The 17,412-nt window shown below is 39.9% G+C and overlaps 1 protein-coding gene across 18 annotated transcripts in view; it reads right to left on the reverse strand.

Annotated features, from left to right (window-relative positions):
* SVIL (supervillin) overlaps positions 1-17,412 on the reverse strand; it is a 134,307-nt gene that overhangs the window by 81,543 nt on the left and 35,352 nt on the right. The window contains exon 1 of one of the 18 annotated variants that reach the window (XM_019283182.3): positions 15,977-16,428. The exons of the other annotated variants lie outside the window; for them this stretch is intronic. The gene's annotated coding sequence lies outside the window, so the exon portion shown is untranslated. Of the gene's footprint in view, positions 1-15,976; positions 16,429-17,412 lie in introns of those variants that run through there. 18 annotated transcript variants of the gene reach the window in all.

Consider the following 17,412-nt stretch of genomic DNA (forward strand, 5'->3'; position numbering starts at 1 on the left):
ATCTGACAACATTTTTCAAATTGTTGGTTCAGCAGGTTGGAGGAAGCTGTCTTCTGGCAGAGAAAGACAAATGCTAGCACAGCTACACCCCTTCCTGGCAAGTAATTTATCTGAATTAAATGAAGCTTTTCTGACCTCCTCCACCTACCCAGGGCTTAGGTTAAATTCCAGGGTTACCTATCCAGCCCCTGCCACACTAACAGGACACAGCTGAGTAAACAGCTCTGCCCTCCTAACATACAGCAGTGGGACTCAGAAAAATGAACTGGCAGCTTCCTGGGACTCCTGACACCACTCCAACAGCATCAATTGTTTTGACCATTATAAGTGATACTGAAAGTCAGTCTTGCATGATAAAGGCAGATACTATAACTTTAAAATACACACACAGGTTAATTTAGAGGGCATTTGTACAGAGAGCCCATCAAACATAACTAAGAAGTCAGATGAGCAAGCGAAAAGATTGTGACTTCTACTTTAACACATTTAATCTGACATTGATTTAACTACAATATTTATCAAATTAGGATACAGCACTACAGAAAAACATTGAAAAGCTTTTTCTAAAGACTACCAGATAGTTCTCCTCTGCTCTCCACAGTGTACAGTCCAATACATATTGACAGTGAGTGCATCATCAGATCTGTACTGAAACCACATTGGTAACACAACCTAACTCAAATCTTAGAAACAGCACATTGCCAACTCTGATAGCAGCACAAGTAAAGCATCTGTTATTGTACAAAGCCTTGAAACCTTTTTTTTTTTTAAAACATTTCAACTCTGAATTTGGCTTCTGCTTGAGGAAAAGAATAGATTTTTAAAAAGCCCACTAGCATTCAGGGCTTCATGTTAGAACAGATTTGATCAGATTTTAGAAGTAAATACTTTGTGCTTAGAAAAAACCCAAAAAACAATAGAGGTTTAGTGGTTTGGTTTTTTTCTTTCTGCCATTATCTTTACAAATATGAATTGGGTGTTAAGTAACTTCTTAAGGTAGCAGTGTAGGCTAAGGATGGCAACCAGTTGACACAAAGAATGTCTGAAACTGAATTTGTCTGGTAAGTTCCTTTAGATAAAACCAACTATTTGTCTACAAATGACTGATGTGGCAATCATGTTTCTCAAATATCCTACAAAACCAAAACCTTACAAAGACAGGACAAAGAACTAAAATTTCCTATCCCCAAGATACTGAGAATGGTCATGAGCTCATCAGGTACAGCTTTTATAGCCTCCTCCTGTTTAACAGGTTGCAAAGTCCTTATCTCTTTCTACAGTGTAACAATCATCTTCTCACTCTCCCCCCTCCACTGAAGGAATATCATACCAGCAAGCTCATCTTTGGCAGTTCAATGCAGGTCTGATTAAACAGAGAAGTTTTTCATAACTTCTGTTTAACCTTGAAATCTGCTGCTTCTATTTCAGACCTGATGAAGTGCTGGTGTGCCTGCAAGCTTGGCTCATTTTTTCCCCCCATACCAGCTGGTCTAATAAATTACCTCTTCCTAACAACCTCCTGTTAGCTTAGATCATACATAACTAAACACTATTATGCCACTTCAAACTTGTATTAAACTATGATAAAGAGTACTGCTGGCTTAAGAAAGAATAAAAAACCAAAGTCACCCAAACTACTACCTTGCCTTACAGGTAGCAATAATTCACCTTCCCCACTCATCACACAGGTGAGGGCTTATATGCAAGGAAAGGATCACTCTTAAATGGTTGCCAGGAACAGGAATATTTTCTGTTTAACCTGCTCTAAATGTATAATAAAATATATAGACTGGACATTTTAATAAGTTTGGGGTGACTCAAGGCCTGATGGTTAGGCTCCCAAACTGCCTGCCAGAGACCATGAGTGTAAAACATGCAGTTTGTGTGATTTAAATTTTAAAGCAACTTTTTCGCCTAATTTGAGAAAGAGAAGGGGATGGGGAAGGAGCAGTTTGTTGCAGATAAATCACCTCATTTCAATCCATGGGTAAAAGGTCCTTTCTTTAAGGCCCGGCAGTTGGAGGCTTAACTCCTGTTTCAGACATGCCTTTATTTGGAAACAATGCGAGAGCAGGCAGGGCAGGGCTTTTTCATAGATGCTGCCTGGCCACATGCAAGCTAACAACAACTTGGCAAAATGAGTGGCAGCTCTGCACAATCAATACAGCCATATGCTCCTTGACCAAAAAAAACAAGCGTGGAGTTTACGGTTTGACAAAGCAAGCAAACAAAACCCCCCTCTGTAATTGCTTATTAATCATTAACAGAAAGAGGCGAGGACCAGAGCTCCATATAAATCCTGCAAAGCTTGAGGCTCACACAGCTACACTCCTTGGGACACATATTCCCTGTAGCACAGTGCTGTCTTCAGGAGTGCCGGGTACCTGCTCTGCAGCACAAGAACCAGCTCCAGATCAGAGGGGAGAGTCATGTGCAAGGCACAGGCAGCACTGGCCATGAATGGGAGGGGAACAGGAGCTCGCTGAAGTGCTGAGAAACGGCTCCATGTAAAATTCAAACTGCACACCATCAATGTACCAAAACACAAGAATTCAGGGCAGCTCCCATGCTGGCGTTTGTGCTCGGCTGTTCCTGGCAATACCTGCAAGATGGCTCCTTGAGATTACATCCCCCTTCTTCCCATAGACAGGGAGAAGAGACTATTTTTACACAGCTGCTGACCAATTTGACAAAAATAAATGGAAGTAAAACTTGAGGCCAGTCATATTCCTGATACTCCTATCTCCCAGGGGCCTCGGGAACATTAGCAGCAGAGGAGACCAAGTGAGAAGAGCAGACCCTAAGAATTTGAAGCAATAACCTGACCTCAAGCAAAAGATCAGGATCTGCTTGCATTTTCTTTCTCCACCCTGCTTCTCTCACACCAAGAAACACTCTCAGCTAGAAAAGCTGACACATCTTCATAAATTTTTCTTTTTTTTTTCTTTTCTTTTTTTTTTGTTTTTTTTTTTTTTTTTTTTTTGTTTTTTTTTTGTTTTTGGAAAAAGAGACTCCATTAAGCTCCATTCAGGTTTTCTTCCCTACCTTCTTCCTCTCCAGTATTGCCAAGGTCAGATATAGGAACCACAGAAAAAGGCATGAAAGCAAAACAGAAAGAGGAGGTATCTATTTAAAGGTACTTTCATCCTCTTCAGAAAAAAACCTTTTTGTTCCAGAAGTTAAAGTTCACATTCTGCACAATCTTTAGCTTGCTGTATTCTCTACACTCCTGAAGTGTTGGCTCAGTGCTGTTGAACTGAGGAAAAAATATCCACTTCACTGCTGATCCTAGCACTGGTGCTGGGTGGACCACCACCACTTGGCCCGTCTCTCACTTCCAACCCTTCTAGAAGGGCTGGAAGAACACCACAGTGTTCACAGAAACACCTGGCTTCTATGATAGGAACCACTTGTATCCATCCTCAATATGAGAAAGAAGGGGAAATACTTATAAATATATTATTTTGCTAAGGAAAACCTAGATTTCCAACTAACAAGGTTTTTCTTTCCAATGGATAGACTTGTGATGAAGGTTTGGCATCTGTTCAGTTCTTCCTCTGTGGCAAGTAACTTTTGCTGTCTCCTGCACGGATGCACAATCAGCACAACTTTGGCTACCTGCATGTGACATTCAAAAGCCTCTTGTCCACAACAGTCTTGAACTTTGTTTTCCATCATGACATACATCTTGCAGATGTATATTTTTATTTTTCCACCTCATCTCATTTATAGAGACCACATTGTTAAAGCATCTTTAGTAAGCAGGAAGAAGGTGGGCAGAAAAAAGTTTCTGTGGCACAAGTCCCTCTTGTAGGAAACGGGCTCAAGACTGAGCAGTGTGGAAGAACTCACACTTACTTAATCATGCAAACTGCAGGATTAGGCAAGTGATAAATATGCTTTCCTTTCAGACGACTGTGAAGGTCTCTGTCAAAAAGGCAGCCTGTGTTTTACACCCAAAAGCAGACACTGCCTCTTTAGTCACCCTAGAACAAGGGCTGCTGAAAGCTGAGGTTAATAAAGGATTTTCCTTCTCTCAAAATTGCATCTCACTAAACATTACCAATTTCCTTTTGCACTCTCAGAACTGATGAGAGCTCTTGTAAGTATTATTTCTGATAAAGTGTATTTCAAAATTTAAGACTTTTTGCATATTCATGGTCACAAAGCATCTCTATTAGATTTACTGACTGCTGAAGAGTTGCCTCTTAAGAAGAAATATTTCAATTTCAAAGCAAGTTGGAATGATTTTCTAAATCATCCTAAACCTTAAGAATCTATTTAACATGTTTTGAGATTCACAGTTGTTTTCAGGCCTTTTGCTGGGATTTAAGAACTGTTTCATCTATGTTTACAGTGGTTTTTTTCAGCTGTTTCTTGACCAAACCAAATTAACTAGTTTGGTTTAGATTTTAATTTTATACAACACCTAAAAAAAATTTCCAAAAATTATTTTCTTTTTCTTCCTTCTACAGATTGCGCTACTAAAAGGGTCCTGTGGTACAAATTTTGAGTCGAGAAACACAGTAATGTGTTCTTCCTTTTCACCCTTTCTATTTAAGAAAGGAAATAGTATTAGAAGTGGAACAGTAACATTAATTTCAGTAACACCCTACAATTTAGAACTTTAACCACCTGATTCCAGGGTAGCTATAATCATGTTCAGTAGTTTTGTCCATTGCACTACTACAGTGCCATAGGAAGAATCACAGAATATTCTGAGTTGGAAGGGACCCACAAGGACCATTGAGTCCAACTCTAAAGTGAATGGTCCATACGGGGTATGAACCCACAACCATGGTTATTAGCACCATGCTCTAACCAAGTGAGCTAATAGATATGGGGGATTGGCACTGGCATTTCTCCTAAGTTTAATCAATACTGTCAAAAAATGCAATAGCAACTGATTGGTTCCTTGAGTAAGTAAAGTTAGTGAAGCATCAGTATTCCCTGTAATAAGGCTAGTGAACAATACAGATTCTATATAACAATTGGCAATTTTCAAGAGAGCCACCACAGCAGGGCAGCCCAGCCACTTTACGACAAGTGAACAAGTTTCTGAGCCAGAAACTGTAATCAATTCAGTGACAAAAATAAGCTCAAAAGACATGAACAGCAACTCAACTACTAGAAGCTGACTTATTTCCACAGTAGCTGGATGTAAATACTTCCTCTTCCCTGCACTGCTAGACTTTGAGTTCTGGGAATATATTAAGAGATTGAGAACCTACATCCAACACTGTGGCTCCTTCCAATTGTTGTATTGTGTTAAAACTATTGTGAGAGTATGTTCAGCCTAGTCAGCCAAGAATTTTACCACCTCTGTAATTAACTCTGGAATCTGACATCATCATCCCCTCAAGGTTCTCTTAAAATTTTAATAGCCTGGTTTATGAATATTCATTTGCCAGCATTACACTTCCAGGGATTTATGAAAACCCAATGGCATGTCAGTGCTCAAAGAGGTTCTATTATGTCTGCTTCTTCCTTAGCATATTTATTACAAGTCAGAAAGTGCACCAAGCCTGCAGTTGGTCCAGCCATCTGGGTCGTTTCATAGAGATGAAGTGGCACAGCAGACACCGAGTGCTGCTGCTAAGGGTGCCTATTAATCCCTTCGGTGGATGTGGTGCTTCTCTGCAGGCCTCATTGGTTCTAGGCTATAAAAACTGTTTCTCCCTTATCTCCTCCTGTTTCTCTCCTCCTACATGCCACTGCAATTACAAGCCAAGCACACGACAACCAGCCCTTCAAAGGCTGCTCCTATGCAAGAGAACAGTCACCCAAACCACAGAGTTTATCAGTTGTGTACAGGCAATTATTCCCCACAGTCAGCTTGTTTCAGCAAGTGCTACAAGTCAGATGGAGCTGGCACACTGCAACAGCTAAAGAGAGTTTGTGACACTTTGGTCCATTACCAAGAGGCATAAACAGTTCTCCTGTATCCAAATGGATAATTTGTTTGACAGCTTTCTGTGTTTTCCAAATTGTGACAGTGCTGAAGTTTTAGGCCACTGGCTTGGACATTACTGTATGTTACAGACACATGACCCAACCATCCTCAGATGTGAAGCATCTCCAGTTTTAAAAGGAGAGCTCAATAAAAGTTCATAGTGCAGGTAGATCAAAAGCTCTTACAAATCTGACTATGGCAACAAATATTTGGAGCACAGCGTGTAAGGAATGTGAAGTTCAAGGCTACATTTAACGCATTAAATCAGGTGTGTATTAAGCCAGAAGCTTCCTCCTAATAATGATGCAAAAGAAAGCCAAATAGTGTCATTTCTTCTATGTATTCCTTAGCTATGTTTCTCCTTTGTCAGCAAAGAGGCAGCTCAGCAAAGCTCAGAACTACTTTTGTCACTTCCTGGCAAAATAAATTTAATTAGGACTTTCTGGAGTTATTGTCAAGCCTTACAACAATTTATGCAATTATGTGATTTTCCCCTCAGCACCACTGCTTCAGAACAAACAAGGTAAGAGGTTTGATCTGTCATAAATGAGCATTCCAGGCTGCTGGTTTCTGTTTCTGCTCCAAATATTTACAGAACAATGAAAAGCTCTCTATTTGGAAGAGTAATTTCCAACAGTACCATTTGGCAAATGCAATATTTAAAGGCATCTCCATAGTGAACTTATAGACTACTCAGCAGGAAAAAAAAGACAAATGTAAATGAAAAATAACAAGTAATAAAAAAGACATAATCCTTGAAGGGAAAGGGAGGAGAAATTAGAGATCAGCAACTGAAACAGTAAAGAAAATAGGTCAGAAGTCCTGAAGGATGTAATCATGATCCTACTTTAAAAAGGGAAAGGCTAAAACTGTGACCGATACGATGGCCTATGGGCCAATCCAGAGAGTCCGAAGTGCCATAAATAAAATGGCTTTATAGAACATCATCACTTGCAATTTTTCACCTGATGCTTCCTCTGGCTCCCAGGTCACAGTCACTGGTGTTTGGGAAGACTATTGTAAATTCTTACTGGGGGAAAGCTCTGCATTACAGGCAGTCCTGGACACTGGTCAGGGTACAGCAAACACACATCACTGCGGCTAAATTACACTATTTCTGCTTTGCTTCTGTAGAGAAAACAGCTTATTTGGACTTGTTTGTTAGCTTCCTAGCCTTCTTTGGGGAGGGAATAATTTATGCTGTATTTTCGGAGCACAAAGACCTATTGTCAAAGTCACAAGCTCCCTGTTTGTCCTAACCGGGAGAGATCCTTTGTGGTAGAGGGGGAAGGGGAACATTTCACTTGTATGGGATCTCCTTTGGAAGCAGAATGTTTTTTGGTTTTTTTTTAATTATTATGATTATTTTAGAAAGCTACAGAAGTTTAAAATAATTTACTTCAAGAACCTCTGAGCCAAAAGCTTGATTGTTGCTTTGCTAAGAGCTCCAAAAGTAGGTGAAAAGAATCCAAACTGAGTCTGGCCTGCAAAACTCTACCACCACCATCAACCCCCTTTACTTACTTATTTTTAGTGGCTTGCCAGTTAAATCTCTAGCCTGCAACAAAACCAGGTTTGGGTAGCTGTCAACCCTTAAAGCTAAACAGCTACAACACTTGGCAGGTGGTTTTAAGAAAGACTTAGCTACAAAGAAAAACATGATAGGCTGGATAAAGCTGAATGCCCAATTTTTTTTGGCACCCAATACTCTTGTAGGATATATAGCCATGTTGGCCAGCTTCAGGGTCCTGAATTATGTAAATATTTCCAAACATTTTGAGCCTGTCTGCCTTGCTGGACCACCCACAGGGAGTACAGCTTGATGGCCATGGGAACAGTACCACCAACTACATTATTTTTTACTGAACTCTACTGAATACACTTAACCTCCAGTGAACTGACAAAATTACTCCTCTGTGGAGGAAGATCCACACATGTCTGCCCAGCAGGAGATGCAGTAAGGCATCCTTTTGCGGGCAGAAGGGCACATCTCAGCTCCATCGGCTTTCATGGTTAGGATTCGCCCACCAGTTTAGGAATGTGCAAGGGCCACACTTGTGCTTTGCTCCCCTGCTAACAGTGAAAGTGCTTAACACAAAAATCTGTGCTTGTGGAAGCAACACAGACACCTGAAGACTTCATGGTAATTCAACTAATTGTTACACATCACAAGAGAGAAGCAATTCAGAAGTGTTAATCAGCCTGAAGCCCATTTCAACTCAGACCGTTCATTAGACTCTGAAGTTGAGCAGCAGGTTGTTGTTTCACAGACTGAGTCAAAGATATGAATAAGGAGTAAAATACCCCCAGGTAGCGCAGGAGGCATTGTCAGGGTACAGGTCACGTAAGTGAAGTCATGTTGAGAACGAGTAATTTATTCCTCCTAGGGTGTAATCCCATGATGCAATACTTAGATTAAATCTTAGACTATTATCCCAGCATATCAACCCTGTCTGCTCCAGCAGAGGTGTCTGAAGATCCTGTTTAAACTAGCTCAATTATCCAATCAAGACAGTAGAAACAAAAACATGAGAGAGCTCCTCTTCTGACTCCTGGGGATGGTGCTGTGCAGGGCCAGAAGTTGGGCTCTATGATCCTAGCAGGTCCCTTCCAACTCATCTTATTCTATGATTCTTAAAGTGCTTCCCTTGAAGATGTCTCTACCCTTCCATCTCAAAGCCTGGTCCCTAATCCTTGATCTCTCTCAACTCGTGCTTCTCTCCTCTCTGTCTCTCCAAAGTCTTGCACAAGGAGCAAGTGGCTGCTGTGGAAGGCTGCTCGTGACACCAGGAAGTACAAGAAAGCTAGCCTAGTAGTTCTTGATTTATCTGAAGCATTTGCTGAGAGGATTATGTGTGGAGTCACTTCTTCCCTGACAATTAACTTCCATGCAGTTGTGCTGTCATGACATTTCATGGTCTGCATTCAGTCTCTCACAGGCACTGGAAGTCACTCACAAAATTCTACTCAATTACTGGCCTCTAGGTTTAAATCAGAAATATTAGTCCATTTAATATTTCACTAGAAATGTGCTACTTCTGTGCTGGCTTCAAGCTGTAAAGTTCCTGTGATATCAAATATAATTCTTTCATAGCTGCCCTTCAAAATGATACCCAAATTTTACTTATACCTGTTTTTACCCAAGTCTAAACAACCCAGTACAGGCAGTATATGAGCTTTGGTCATTCAAGACAAGAGTTTACTTATATATCAAAAGAAAGGTGCAGAACTAACTAACTTAAAGAAGACAACTGTTCAGACTTGAGACCCCGTGACACAGAGGCAAGTAGATCATGGGCAGTTTTAACTCTGGACTAGAAGACACAGCAGTAGACGTGGTCCAAGAATCAACAGAGTGTCTTTAAAAAAAAAAGGAATTCTCTTTTGCATAAGAATATTAGCCCAACACTAGCACAGCACATTTTCCTACCTATCTTACCATCATTTGCTTAAGTCTCTAAATCAAGCAAACTGAGGCTATCACGAGTATGATAGACCTTGAGTCACAAACATTTAAATGTTGACATCCCAGCTGATGAGGTGAAAGCAAAGCACTGAGGAACTTCACAGAGCACACAGGCCTGCCAGTTTTTGTGTCTTCTCTTGCCATCTAACCTGAGCAAACACAGTGCTCCCTACTCACTTGTCCTACACTCTCACTCCCACACTGAACACCTCTTTTCAAACCCTGACTCTTCCTCTGCTGCTAATTCAGCACCCATGCTGACATAGCCATGGTGAGCAGGTCTGGGCAACCCACAGGGCTTGAGAGGAAGTGGAAAAAACTTCTGACAGAGCAGTTCCCTGATCTGTGTGGCCATGTAGCCAACTGATGCTACTGGAGAGAGTGATTCTGGAGCAAACTGGGAATGGAAAGGCAAGTGGGAAGGATTCCTAAACTGGTATTTTACAAGCAAGGCTGCCATTTCCACTATTCCTATCTGCCAATCCAAACCATCAGCTGCCTAAAGTAGTCAGAAGAACAAGACTGGTAACCCTGGACTTAAACATCTGCAGGAACACGATCCAGTAGGTGTGCTGGAGTGTCTAACATAGGAGGAGAGCAACCATCATTCCTGACAATAGTCAGAAAGGATGGGACTAGCCTCACCAGACAGTATCCAATTCTCTATGCATTAACAAAAAAATGAGATCTTATTTTGAAACTTACCCACCCAAAGCCTGAATCCACTCCAAGACAGCCCTAAGCACCAGTCTACAAGCAAATGAATAACAAGGCTGCTCTTGGCCTCTCTTGTTTAAAGAAGGGCAGCTAAGAAGAACACAGAGGCTCATCAACGATTTTATGGGTTTTTTCTGCAATTAATAATTGCTAGAAATCCTAACTAATATGTCTGGAATACATTACTTTCTCAGAGAACAAAATGTTGGACAGAAGTGTCAATACGATGTTTTCGCCTTTGACTTAACCCCTACAAATTCTTATGGCCAGCAGATACACAGTCCAGATAGCCAGAAACACGATTAACACCAGAAAATCTAAGCCTCTATGACTCACTCTGAGTAAGTGCCAGGATGGATCATTTTTCTTTGCCCACCTAAACATAGCTCTTACACATAAAGGGTTGTGACTTCATCTAATAACTGAACAGCAAAGGTTTCAGCCTCTGCTAGGAAGAGAAATGCCAAACTTTTGCATATAAAGGAGCTTTTTTTAAAATTCACAACCCTTTCAGCTCCTTTCAGAGTTCCTCTGATCCGAATACCTATCTCTTATCTGGCACACTGTGCTGTAAATGAGCATGCAATCATCAATCATCAAATCTGTCCTTTTGAGCTCTGATGTACTTCAAGACAACCAATTCTTTGCTACTTTTTCAAAGAACTTAACCTAGCCAGGTTTTCTACAACTTAACCATGCCATTCCTACCTCTGCAAGATCTCCATCTGGACAGGTCACTCCTCAGATACACACAGCAATCTGGAGCCCTCATGAAGGCTTGGTACAGATTCCTGCACTCCAGTCCTGAGCCTGCCTGGCCCTTCACTGCACGACTTGCAGCTGCTCAAGGCAGCAACACGTTTGTGTAAGTGTGCTTGCCCTTTACAGACACGTGTACACACACATATCTATCTGCCTGGTCCCCCACTCCTCCAAAATCCCTGGGAGATATCAAGGGTAGATTTACATGGTATTTCATAAAATTTACCTTTGTCAGTACACATGGTTAGTTCAGTTAGTCCTTATTGCTCTGAATAAGCCAAAAGACCCTTATCCTTTCTAGAAATGTCAACAAGGGGGAAAAAAAAATCAAAGTTGTCCACACATCAAATACAATTTTTGCAAACAGATGTTTCTTCCACAAGTGTTCTGATTGACTAATGTTTTGGGTACAAAACCACTCTAGTCAGTTGAAACACAATTCTATGATTGCTATGATTGCTATGTAAACAGAATTGACCACAAGAAAACTTCCAATGGTTTTGTTCATTCTCAGTAGTTGGTTGACTGAAAGTGCAATGTTGATTTTTTGCGGAGCTACAGTTTCCAATAATTCCACATATAAACTGCCAATGCATTTTGACAATGCTGAAAGTACATCTGTCACAATTACATTTGTAGCATACCTTTACATATCTGTGTACTGATGAACAGAGTATTTTAGTATACAGAGCTCTATAACCAAAACATATTCTGTGCTATTTTTAAAAGTATAGTTTAAGGAATGGAAGTAAAAAAAGATGAGAAACTTCAACCTGATAATTTGGTATTTAAATCTGTAATGCAGCCTTTAAAGACCCGAGTTAATTTAGAGGTATGAAATGAAGTTCCCCATTCTAAAACTCAACCTCCATCTATAAATGCAAAGTTTCCTTACTTGCCAGACCAACCCTTACTATCCAGTCAGAATGAAAGGATGGAGGCTGAGCTGTGTTTTCAAAGTGTACAACTGTGTACAGTTCACACAGCTTTTGCTGAGTGCAACTCAGGGAGTTAGCATATGTTTTTTGTTTGAAACAGGTTAGTAAAAACTAACTCTAGGGCATGCAGTAAGCTTTATTTGCCTCAGCTTCAAGTTGCTTAGAAATACCAGCACTAAAGCCTTGAGTCTGCTTTTCAAATGAATTATATGCTCTGGATGTTTGACTACAATATATAATTCAAGGTTAGCTTTACTCACTGCAAAAAATAGCTACTTCTCTTCACAAAGATGAGGTAAAAAAGTGAAATCCCGTGCTGCTGGAGCAACAACTGTGTTGGTTGTTCAGCTCCAGCTGCCTGTGTTAAAACATCTGGCTTTTTTTTTTTTTTTATTGGAACTGAAGACAGGCAGGTATTACAATGACTGACACCAAAGCCAAGTGAACCCAGGTCTCAACTCCCAGACCTAACTCGTGGCTACAGGGGCAGCCTTACCAAACCCTAGACACTGCTGGAATGCCAACAGCTGCCTGAAATGCTGCTTTCAGTAGGATTTCACCTTGCTTTCAGGGCCAGTTGCCACTTAATGGAAAATGACATTGAAATACTGTCCATTTTTCACTCTAATATAAACAGTTGGGGCAATTATTTTCTAAGAGTTACAGAGTTATTCTAGCTGTCTCTGAGGCTTAACTGGGCTTCTTGTCAGAAAGGGCAAGATTGAAATAGTCACATGTGAAGCACATATGACTTGCATATTCTCTAGATCGTTCGGTGCAACTGTTTTGAAACATTAGTCCACACTCCTTCCTCCTTCCACAGAGAGCTGATAGGAGACAGTGCTACCTTTGTTATATTTTAGGGAATAGACAGTAATTTTGTCTAAATCTAAGGCTGAGATAACAGAGCAAGAATGAAATCCTGCACATCTTTGTTGACTGCCAAGACTTTTACAGGTATAAGCCACAAGGAGCACATTTGGCAGTCATTAACTCCACAGGAACATTATTTACTTCTCACACTACTTTGGCACACAGTCTCTGGACTAACACCTCAATGCAGACCCTTTGTAACAGACACTGGTAACAGCATGGCATTTTTTGGTGTCAAACAGCTCAGTTCTTTCAGGAAATTGCACACTTCCTTCATAATGGTCTGATGGAGGCTCAAGTTGCTTTAGAAATATATCTGGCCTTAAATATTATTACACAGGATGCTTGATATCCAGGTTCCTCGTGATGATTTTCTTTGTATACATGAAGAGAGATATGCCTGGAAAGCCAACTGATTTTAATCTGGGTCTTTGAAAATTGACTCTACAGATTTTTTTTTTTAAAACTCCAAAAACTGGCATCATTAGAGCAAAGAGAGACCATTCCATCAACTAAATCCAAAGAAATCAGCAAAGAGTTAATGCATAATTGCTGCACTCTCTCTGCTGAAAGACTCCCTTCAACACACCACCATGTGAATCAGTGACATCAGAAGCATTTTTATCACCAATTACCCAATGCATTCTTATCTGCTTAAGGCAGACTCCAAGTAGGACATGTTTTGCTCATTAAAAATCACAACCTTCCAATGTGTCTATTAACTCTAAAGTGTCTGGTTGGGAATATAGAAAAACCAGGGAATTAATAAGGTGAGATCATTGTGCACGCTAATTCCTTTGCAGGCTCACTGTTCCCCTCCAGGAGTCAAATGGAGACTTCTCCATGGAGAAACAGAAGACAGAAGCTTTTGCATTCATCAAGAAAAACACTGCAGACTGCAAGACCTCTGCAAAGTGAATAATCTCAGCCAGCCTGTTACTGCAAACTATTCCACAGCTTGTGCTTTCTGAAAATTACAGTGGAATTTCCATCCACAACAGCCAACACATTGGGGAACAAACATGAACTCAGACAATGGCAATTTAAACTAAATAAGCTTGTGCAATTTTCTCCTCTGTTCATTATATTAAAGGTTTCTTGGACAAGAGCTGATCTTGTGAACATGTTCTAAGAAAGTAAAATGACAATGGTACATTTAAAAAACCCCAAAACCACAAACCACAAATTCCACACATTCTTAATCACCTTTTGCATAAACAAATGTACTAAACTATATACAGCTTTCAAACCACTTCATCAACATAGAGACAAGAGAAACTTCAGCTCATGCTGTGTTATGATGTGTAAGACAGATACTTTCCAAACAGAAAACTGGTAAAAGACTCCTCTGACCTATCTAAATGTCTTGGTCACAAATGGCTCAACTCCACCATCTCCGTGTCTACCTGGGCTCACTGTGAAGGAGAAATGTGCACTACCATTTTACTTTTCCTGTACTAGATAGTTTTGGGGAGTTCTGTGTATATTTATAGTGTGATCTTTCTACTCTGTATAAAAAGTAAACATGGCATAGTTTAAAGACAGATTAAAACTGCTTCATATCCCCACTACCTTTGTCCCATAAAAGCTAGCAAATACAAAAAGTTTAGCAAAGAAGTGCCAAGTGCAAAGCTACACTCCTGATGAATAAAGCTCAGAGAAATCTGAAATCCTCCTTCCTACTGGAAATTTTTGCCAAAGTTGTCATTTAGCAACACTATCAAGACAAAACAACATGGGAGAGGCAGAATTAACTTTTAAATAGAGAGGGGGAGAAAATTTACCTGTTCTAACAAGTGTAAACCTCTGCTGCACAAAGAGGAGCTGATATTGTTACTTTTCATTATTCAAAGTTTCCTGCATTGCACCATTAGTGCACTTGAGACTGAAATTCAAGTTAAGAGCTTCTGCACACTCTGGGGTTTCCAAGTTCCATATCTGATGTCTCTGTGGTCTGTTTTAAGGCTTTAAGGCATTGACACCTTCTAACAGCTTTACAGGAACGCAACTGGCACGTTAAAATGGTGGAGCAATTTATAGCAACTTGGTTTTTAAAATATCAGATCATATAAAAAAGGATGCTTATTAAAAATACTGATTTTATTGTAAGCAATGTAAAAACATTTCGAAGTCAGTATCAGACTGAAGCACACATCTTTTAAACAATACAAAAATTAAGAAGCTGTCTGAAGGAGTATATTGGTCAGGCAGTTTCTTCCTAACCCTCACTGCTTCTGCAGGTAGAAGGATTCAATCTCCTATAAAATATGTAGATAGAGGTGATTATTTAAATATATATCTAATGAAGTCTGTGTGAGAAAGATTCACTATATAGGGGATTTTATTCCAATACAATATTCCTATCCCTAAACTCAGAGTGGTTTTAAAATCGTAATGCTCCAGACATGTTCTGTCTTCTGGTATTCCCAGGGCTAAAACAAAGGTTTATATAATTCAGAATAAAAATTCGAGATCCATTTGACAGAGAAATACAGTTTTATAATCCAAATAAAATGGAAGGTGGCCTTAAATTGCTGGTTCCTGAAAGGGAAACTGAGAAGCTGAAATTTTTTTGTCAAGGACACTATTCCTGTGTTTCTGGTGATTAAAATACAGTACCTGAAATATCCTTGGAGCAAGGAAACTCCCCTTCCAATCCCCCGGTCCCTCATGTTCCGCCCCCCCTTTAACAGGCTGGAATAAATCCACTCGCATTTCAACCTGACAATGCTGCAAATTTTCTCAAACAAATGGCTCAAGGAGCTGCAGGACAGGAAGGTATAACAGTGCCAGTAACTTCTATCTGCAGTGTCCTGGTAGCGTTTAAAACTAAGAGAATGGAAAGTTGGAGGAAGTTTTCTTCAGAATGCTCCAAGTCTCAAAATAGAGCCCGGTATTCACATGTATTTATAGAACTTTTTAAACATGAGAGAAAATTACCACTGAAAAGTTTTGTTATTATAGAAGTGTTCTTATAGCCGTTTGTAGTACTGTGGCTAAGGTTAACATAATAAAACTGAAAAAGAAAAGAGAAACACATCGCACAAACCAACCAGCGACAGGACTTTCCATTCATAGCAGAGTGAACTCATCTTCTAAGCAAAACCACGAGAATAAAAACACAAAATGCCTTAAGGAAGACTGAAGGACTGGCATGCACAGGCTGGAATAAACCCACTTGCATTTCAACCTGACAATGCTGTGAATATTCTCAAACAACTGGCTCGAGCAACTGCGTGCAAGCTCCCCGAGTGAGGTGCTACTTACTTCAGAATCCTGTAAAAAATCCACTTGTCTGCCTTTACACAAAGAGGACAGAAAGAAGGTACAGATGCAGCAAAAGGGGTCAAAGTCTTCTCAAAATAGTTACTGATAATGCCTGAAGCTCTCTTTGGCCAAGTACTTCATAATTCTTGTTTTAAAGAAGTTTCTCGCGTCAGCTAAGATTCTTTTCCCAAGGACCTAACACTCACCCGCTCAGAAAACAGAAAAGTGACTTCACAAAAGTTACCAAATATCAACATGCATGGCTGGCAAGTACATGTGCAGTCAAGATGATTCAGATAAGTCAGATAAATTTAGAACAGCGCTTTCCTAAAAGCATGCGTTCACCAAATGCAGTAAATATGCAGGAGCTATATCCAAGTGCTGATTCCAAACATCAGAGCAAAAAATTTATTAGTGAAAATCTCCTTTTAAGAGTTCGCTGCCATCTGAAGTCCTCAACAGTGTTATTCCTTGATCTGCCTTTAGTATTTCCATCCATCACTGGATTTATCCACATAAAAAGCTATAGGCTCTCCAACCTCAGAGGACTAAGCCAAATGCAGTGTGGCAACTTCACATAGGACCAGCCTTTTATGGTTGGAACAGTAGAGCTTTGATACAGCTAATCTACCATAAATAGCTCTTGAAACTCAGAAGGATCAAATCAGCTGTTGCAACAGTCCCAGCCTGTAGCTGCTTCAAATCCAATTATACAGTCAACTCTGTCTTGCAGCTCTCCCTTTTATTCCCCCCCATCCAAAACATTTTTAGTCGTCCTCCTGCCAGAAATTAGAAGCTGCTAAGGCAAACACAGCAGAATCAAACCCATTAAATAAATTTTGAAGCAAATGCACAAGTATTCTTACAATTACCTTAAGGAAGACAAGTTTTATTCTCTTAAAAAACAGCTTAAGCAATTGATGCCCATAAAAAAGGAAGTTATCAGTCATGACTTACAATACAAACACATAATTTGAAATAAGCGAACAGTTCCAAGAGCAGCCAGCACAGCTTTAAAAGGTGGGTGAAACTAAGCAGATAAACTCCATGGAGCACTATCCATGTCCCAGATTAAGGCATAAGGCACTGAATTGCTTGCATATTTTTTCTGTAACCTAAATACACTTGAGATGTACTAGAATACCCTGTTATAAATCCTTGAATTACAATGTTTTCTTTCAGGTAGTTAGAACCATTTTCCCACAAAGAAGTTGAGAACTGTAATTTAAGAATTCTTGCAGAATTAAAAGCTTTCAAAATACATGTTTACTAACCATATAAGTTGGTATAACTGAAAATTACCACTAGGACTACAAGAGCATAGTAATTACTGAGAAACCAGTGCAGTGACACTGTTCTGAAAAAACCAAAATCAGGTTTGGATCCAACGAAACACAGGTGAGTAGCATTGTCTTCATGGTTCACCTCACAGTGCA

Source organism: Corvus cornix, chromosome 2 (genome assembly GCF_000738735.6).
Source record: "Corvus cornix cornix isolate S_Up_H32 chromosome 2, ASM73873v5, whole genome shotgun sequence".
Classification (NCBI taxonomy): Eukaryota; Metazoa; Chordata; class Aves; order Passeriformes; family Corvidae; genus Corvus; species Corvus cornix.